This window comes from Physeter macrocephalus, chromosome 7 (genome assembly GCF_002837175.3).
Source record: "Physeter macrocephalus isolate SW-GA chromosome 7, ASM283717v5, whole genome shotgun sequence".
Classification (NCBI taxonomy): Eukaryota; Metazoa; Chordata; class Mammalia; order Artiodactyla; family Physeteridae; genus Physeter; species Physeter macrocephalus.
This window is the reverse complement of record NC_041220.1, coordinates 72,005,244-72,013,138: the sequence shown is the minus strand read 5'-3', so window position 1 is coordinate 72,013,138 and position 7,895 is coordinate 72,005,244. Positions and strand designations below refer to the sequence as shown.

The 7,895-nt window shown below is 39.1% G+C and overlaps 1 non-coding gene across 1 annotated transcript; it reads right to left on the bottom strand.

The window, feature by feature from the left end:
- Positions 1 to 336: 336 nt before the first annotated feature.
- TRNAG-CCC (transfer RNA glycine (anticodon CCC)) lies at positions 337 to 409 on the bottom strand. Its single transcript has one exon. It is a non-coding gene; the product is annotated as a tRNA-Gly (tRNA).
- Between the last annotated feature and the right edge of the window lie 7,486 nt (positions 410 to 7,895).

Sequence of the window (7,895 nt, the reverse complement as noted above, 5' to 3'; positions counted from 1 at the left end):
TCTCTAGATCAGAGACCTTTAAAATTATGTTTTCTCTGTGCTGGCTATTAGAATTATGATTTGGGAAATATTTATAAGGAAGTACGCTGGCACTGAATACATCAGACCCTTTTTTTTGCTATTCTGAGAGTCAGTGGGAACTCAGTTTAGAGAAGTGCTGGTTTTAAGGAACTGAAATTCACGCCATTCATTCAGTTTACTGTATTTTTTATAAAATATTTATTTATTTATTTGGCTATGCCGGGTCTTCGTGTGGCATGCGGGATCTTCATTGCGGCATGTGGGATCTTTAGTTGCAACATGTGGGGTCTTTTAGTTGCGGCGTGCGGGATCTAGTTCCCTGACCAGGGTTCGAACCTGGGCCCCCTGCATTGGGAGTGCAGAGTCTTAACCACTGGACCACCAGGGAAGTCCCAGTTTACTGCATATTAATCACTTACTTGGGAGTTTAACCTTTCAGATCATTTTCTTCATCTAAAATAACTGAGAATATTTGTGTGCTGATGCCAGAAATATTTTTCATCAGCTATCTTAATCAGCAAGTATTAAGTAAGCACAAAGTATTGACTGCACAGATTTTTTTTTTTTTAATACTAGGAGATGGGTGAGGATTATAAGAGCCTCAATTTTGGCTTTACAGTCAGGTTTAGGAGACTGGTTTTATCTATGTATCTAGTACTTTCAAACAGCATTGTCCTCCTAATCATCAGTGACTAAGATGTGCTGTAGAAACGGGGTCTGTTGTTTTCCCATCAGATTCCCCAGGGAGCATCTCCCACAGGCACAGACTACCATGCATCCCTGAGTGATGGAGAGTCCACCTGATCCCCATGGAAAGAACGTGGCAGAGGGGGCTACCTGTACCCCCAAATTCATGCTTCTCTTTCTATAGTATGTAGTTGTCCCTGCTAAGTAGCTATCCAGCTGAGGTGAAATTTCCCAGCCCTTTTTTTTTTTAACATCTTTATTGGAGTATAATTGCTTTACAATGGTGTGTTAGTTTCTGCTTTATAACAAAGTGAATCAGTTATACATATACATATGTTCCCATATCTCCTCCCTCTTGCATCTCCCTCCCTCCCACCCTCCCTATCCCATCCCTCTAGGTGGTCACAAAGCACCGAGCTGATCTCCCTGTGCTATGCGGCTGCTTCCCACTAGCTATCCACCCTACGTTTGGTAGTGTATATATGTCCATGACACTCTCTCACTTTGTCCCAGCTTACCCTTCCCCCTCCCCATATCCTCAAGTCCATGCTCTAGTAGGTCTGTGTCTTTATTCCATCCTGCCCCTAGGTTCTTCACGACCATTTTTTTTTTTTTTAGATTCCATATATATGTGTTAGCATATGGTATTTGTTTTTCTCTTTCTGACTTATTCACTCTGTATGACAGACTCTAGGTCCAGCCACCTCACTACAAATAACTCAATTTCTTTTCTTTTTATGTCCCAGCCCTTTTTGCACCTAAGCATGGCCATGTAGCTATTTCTCACTAATAGAATGTGAATGGGGATGATGTGTGTCACTTCCTGGCCTTAACGTTTGAGAAGCGGGGATGCTTCCTCCGTGTTCCTTCTTTCCTGCTCTACTGGCTGGAGGCAGATGACTCCACCTGGGCACGGTGGAGCCACAGGATGGAACAACTGCAAGGAGCAGCGCCACCTGTCAGCTGGGAACATCTACCTTTTATTCTTACCTGAACAAGAAATCAATTTTTATTGTGTTTGAGATTTTGTACTTCTGTAGGTCTATTTGGTATACCTACTAGCATTACCCTATTATAGGAAATAGATTCCCTTGGGTAGACCTCTGATCTTGCTACCCTATATTTATTGGGTCTTTGAAATCCTTTGTCATTTTGAACTTACAGTGGAAAGAGAAGAGTAGTCTACATCTTCTGTGCTTGTCAGATGTACAGACGTATGATTAAAAAATTGGCACTTCCCAGATTTATAAATCATCTTCCTAAATTGTCCTGAAATTTTAGCCTGTGAAGAGACAGTGTGACCTAGTGGTTAAGTGTGTAGGCTATGGAGCCAGCATGCCTGGGTGTACATACTGCCTCTGTTGCTTACTATCTCTGTGAACTTGGGTAAATTGCTTAACCTTTCTGTGTCTCTGTCTCTTCATCTGCAAAGGAGGGATAACAACACTGCCTACCGCAAATGGTTGTTATGAGGATTAAATGAATTAGTACAGCTTAGTGCTTATGGTGGTTTCTGGCTTGAAGTAAGCACACCATAAATGTCATTTCTTCTTCTTCTTCTTCTTCTTATTTTTAAAGAAGATGTTGGGGGTAGGAGTTTATTAATTAATTTATTTATTTTTGCTGTGTTGGGTCTTCGTTTCTGTGTGAGGGCTTTCTCTAGTTGCGGCGAGCGGGGGCCCCTCTTCATCGCGGTGCGTGGGCCTCTCACTATCGCGGCCTCTCTTGTTGCGGAGCACAGGCTCCAGACGCACAGGCTCAGTAGTTGTGGCTCACGGGCCTAGTTGCTCCGCAGCATGTGGGATCCCCCCAGATCAGGGCTCGAACCCGTGTCCCCTGCATTAGCAGGCAGATTCTCAACCACCGTGCCACCAGGGAAGCCCTCTTATGATTATTGAGGGTCCTTGTTGTGGTTTAGCCTAGGATTTCTAAGGACCTTTGCAGTTATATTTGGTTCTTTCACCTTAGTGTCAGGAGAATCCAGGAAGCTTATATATGAAGCGTGATGCCATTGTTAATGGCATAGAGGCAAATCTAATATTAAATAAAATGAACTACAGACACTTGCTACCTTGTGGATTAGAAGATCTAAAAACATGATGATGATGATAGTTTATGTTTTATAGTGCATAATAAGTGTTAGGCATTGTTTTAACTTCACATATATTAGCTTATGTAATTACCACAATGACCTTTTGAGTAGGTATTATCTTTTTCCCTATTTTATAGATAGGGAAATTGAGGCAGAGTGAGGTTAAATTACTCATCTCAGGTCACATAACTAGTAAGTAGCAGAGTTGTTGCTTCAAATCCAGGCAGTCTGACTGCAGAGGCCATGCATGGGAAACTCCTATTCACCTTTAATGCCCAGTCAAGGGGCCCCTCTTCTGTGAAGGTTTCTGTGAGGTCTTTCCTGATCTGTTCAAGAGGTTGTTCACTGCTTTCTATGGCAGTCACCACTCTATCTTGGACTGACTGGATTGCAATTGGAGCTGTGCCGTATTGTAGTTATTTGTTCATGTTTCTGTGAGATCCTTGTGCGCATAGACTAGACTAGTGCTTCTCAAACTTCAGTGTGCCTATGAATCATCTGGGGAATCTTCTTAAAATGCAGATTCTGATTCAGTAGGTGTGATGGTTAATTTTAGGTGTCACCTGGACTGGGTGCGCAGATATATGGTCAAACACTATTTCTGGGTGTGTCTGTGAGGGTGTTTTTGTATGAGATTAATATTTAAATTGGTAGACTGAGTAAAGCAGATTGCCCTCCCCAATGTGGATGGGCCTCATCCAATCCGTTGAAGCCCAGAATAGAACAAAAAGGTTGACTCTTCCCCAAGTAAGAGAGAATTCCTCCTGCCTAATTGCCTTTGAAATTGGACATTGGCATCTTCCTGCCTTTGGACTCAGATTGAAACATCAGCTCTTCCTGGGTCTCAAGCCTGCCATCCTTGGACTGGACCTACACCATTGGCTCTCCTGTGTCTCCAGCTTGCCAACTCACTCTGTAGATCTTGGGACTTGTCAGCCTCCATAACTGTGTGAGCCAATTCCTTATAATAAGTCTCTTTGTGGGCATGTGTGTGTGTGTGTGTCTATATATATTTATCAATCTCCTATTAGTTCTGTTTCTCTGGAGAATTCTGACTAATACAGTGGATCTGGGTGGGGTCTGAGATTCTGCATTTCTAACAAGTTTCCAGGAGACACTGACACTCCCAGTCAGTGGACCATATTTTGAGAAGCAAAGACAAGGCTGTCTCATTCACCTTTTTACCCTTGGTCTCTCATACAGAAGGCACCCAGTGAATTTCTTTTTCTTTTCTTTTTTTTTTAAATAGATCTTTATTGGAGTATAATTGCTTCACAATACCATGTTAATTTCTGTTGCACAACAAAGCAAATCAGCCATATGCATACACATGTCCCCATATACCCTCCCTCTAGAACCTCCCTCCCATCCTCCCTATCCCACCCCTCTAGGTGGTCACAAAGCACCAAGCTGATCTCCCTCTGCTATGCTTCTGCTTCCCACCAGCCAACTAGTTTACATTCGGTAGTGTATATATGTCGATGCTACTCTCACTTCACCCCAACTTTGCCCTCTCACCCCATGTCATCAAGTCCATTCTCTATGTATATGTGTTAGCATGTGGTATTTGTTTTTCTCTTTCTGACTTACTTCACTCTGTATGACAGACTCTAGGTCCATCCACCTCACTACAAATAACTCAATTTCGTTTCTTTTTATGGCTGAGTAATATTCCATTGTATATATGTGCCGCATCTTCTTTATCCGTTCTTCTGTCGATGAACATTTAGATTGGTTCCACGTCCTGGCTATTGTAAATAGTGCTGCAATGAACATTGGGGTGCATGTCTCTTTTTGAATTATGGTTTTGTCAGGGTATATGCCCAGTAGTGGGATTGCTGGGTCATATGGTAGTTCTATTTTTAGTTTTTTAAGGAACTTCCATACTGTTTTCCATAGTGGTTGTATCAATTTACATTCCCACCAACATTGTAGGAGGGTTCCCTTTTCGCCACAGCCTTTCCAGCTTTTATTGTTTTCTAGATTTTTTGATAATGGCCATTCTGATCAGTGTGAGGTGATACCTCATTGTAGTTTTGATTTGCATTTCTCTAATAATTAGTAATGTTGAGCATCTTTTCATGTGCTTCTTGGCCATCTGTATGTCTTCCTTGGTGAAATGTCTGTTTAAGTCTTCCACCCATTTTTTATTGGATTGTTTGGTTTTGTGATATTGAGCTCCATGAGCTGTTTGTATATTTTGGAGATTAATCCTTTGTCTGTTGTTCCATTTGCAAATATTTTCTCCCATTCTGAGGGTTGTCTTTTTATCTTGTTTATGGTTTCCTTTGCTGTGCAAAAGCTTTTAAGTTTAATTAAGTCCCATTTGTTTATTTTTTGTTTTTTATTTTTGTTACTCTAGGAGGTGGGTCAAAAAAGATCTTGCTGTGGTTTATGTCAAAGAGTGTTTTTCCTGTTTTCCTCTAAAAGTTTTATAGTGTCAGGTCTTACATTTAAGTCTTTAATCCATTTGGGGTTTATTCTTGTGTATGGTGTTAGGGAGTATCCTAATTTCATTCTTTTACATGTAGCTGTCCAGTTTTCCCAGCAACACTTATTGAAGAGACTGTATTTTCTCCATTGTATGTTCTTGCCTCCTTTCTTGTAAATTAGGTGCCCATATGTGCATGGGTTTATCTCTGGGCATTCTATCCTGTACCATTGATCTATATTTCTGTTTTTGTGCCAGTACCATACTGTCTTGATTATTGTAGCTTTGTGGTATAGTTTGAAATCGGGGAGCCTGATTCCTCCAACTCCGTTTTTCTTTCTCAAGATTGCTTTAGCTATTTGGGGTCTTTTGTGTTTCCATATGAATTGTAGGATTTTTTTTGTTCTAATTCTGTGAAGAATGCTATTGGTAGTTTGCTAGGGATTGCACTGAATCTGTAGATTGCTTTGGGTAGTATAGTCATTTTTACAATATTGATTCTTCAATCCAAGAACATGGTATATTTCTCCATCTGTTTATGTCATCTGTGATTTTTTTCATCAGTGTTTTATAGTTTCCTGAGTACAATTCTTTCTCCTCCTTAGGTGGGTTTATTCCTAGGTATTTTATTCTTTTTTTTGCAATGGTCAATGGGAGTGTTTCCTTAATTTCTCATTCTGATTTTTTGTAGTTGGTATATAGGAATGCCAGAGATTTCTGTGCATTAATTTTGTATCCTGCTTGATTTGTTCTAGTAGTTTTCTGATGACATCTTTAGGATTTTCTATGTATAGTATCATGTCATCGGCAAATAGTGACAGTTTTACTTCCTCTTCTCCAATCTGTATTCCTTTTATTTCTTTTTCTTCTCTGATTGCTGCAGCTAAAACTTGCAAAACTGTGTTGAATGATAGTGGTGAGAGTGGACAACCTTGTCTTGTTCCTGATCTTAGAGGAAATGCTTTCAGTTTTTCACCATTAAGAATGATGTTGGCTGTGGGTTTGTCATATATAGCCTTTATTATGTTGAGGTAAGTTCCCTCTATGACTGCTTTCTGGAGGGTTTTTATCATAAATTGGTGTTGAATTTTGTTGAAACCTTTTTCTGCATCTATTGAGATGATCATATGGTTTTTCTCCTTCAATTTGTTAATGTGGTTTATCACAATGATTGATTTGCTTATACTGAAGAATAAGAAGGACTGGTGTTAGCTCTTCTCTAAATGTTTGATAGAATTCACTGTGAAACCATCTGGTCCTGGACTTTTGTTTGCTGGAAGATTTTAATTACGGTTTCAATTTCGTAACTTGTGATAGGTCTTTTATATTTTCTAATTCTTCCTGGTTCAGTCTTGGAAAATTGTTCCTTTCCAAGAAGTTGTCCATTTCTTTGTGGTTGTCCATTTTATTGGCATATAGTTGTTTGCAGTATTTTCTTATAATCCTTTGTATTTCTGCAGTGTCAGTTGTGATTTCTCCCTTTTCATTTCATGTTTTATTGATTCGCATCCTCTCCCTTTTTTTCTTGATGAGTCTGGCTAAGAGTTTATCAATTTTGTTTATCTTCTCAAAGAACCAGCTTTTAGTTTTATTGATCTTTGCTATTGTTTTCTTTGTTTCTGTTTCATTTATTTCTGTTCTGATCTTTATGATTTCTTTCCTTCTGCTGACTTTGGGTTTTCTTTGTTCTTTCTCTAGTTGTTTTAATGGTAGGGTTAGATTGTTTATTTGAGATTTTTCTTGTTTCTTGAGGCGAGATTGAATTGCTATAAACTTCCCTCTTAGAACTGCTTTTGTTGCATCCCCTAGGTGTTTTCATTGTCATTTGTTTCTATGTATTTAAAAAATTTTTTCTTTGATTTCTTCAGTGATTTCTTGGTTATTTAGTAGCTCACTGTTTAGCCTCCATGTATTTGTGTTTTTTATAGTTTTTTTCCTGTAATTGATTTCCAATCTCATGGCGTTGTGGTCAGAAAAGATACTTGATATGATTTCAATTTTCATAAATTTTCCTACGCTTGATTGGTGACCAAGATGTGATCTATCCCGGAGAATGTTCCATGTGCACTTGAGAAGAAAGTGCATTCTGCCACTTTTGGGTGGAATGTTCTATAAATATCAATTATATCTATCTCATTGGTGACCAAGATGTGATCTATCCCGGAGAATGTTCCATGTGCACTTGAGAAGCAAGTGCATTCTGCCACTTTTGGGTGGAATGTTCTATAAATATCAATTATATCTATCTGGTCTATTGTGTCATTTAAAGCTTGTGTTTCCTTATTTGTTTTCTGTTTGGATGATCTGTTTGGTGTAAGTGGGGTGTTGAAGTCTCCTACTATTATTGTGTTACTGTCAATTTCTCCTTTCATGGTTGTTAGCATTTGCCTTATGTATTGAGGTGCTCCTATGTTCGGTGCATAAATATTTATAATTGTTATATCTTTTTCTTGGATTCTTCTTGGATCCTTTGATCATTATGTAGTGTCCCTCCTTATCTCTTGTAACAGTCTTTATTTTAAAGTCTATTTTATGTGATATGAGTATTGTTACTCCAGCTTTATTTTGACTTCCATTTGCATGGAATATCTTTTTCCATCCCTTCGCTTTCAGTCTGTATGTGTCCCTAGGTCTGAAGTGGGTCTCTTGTAGACAGCATATATA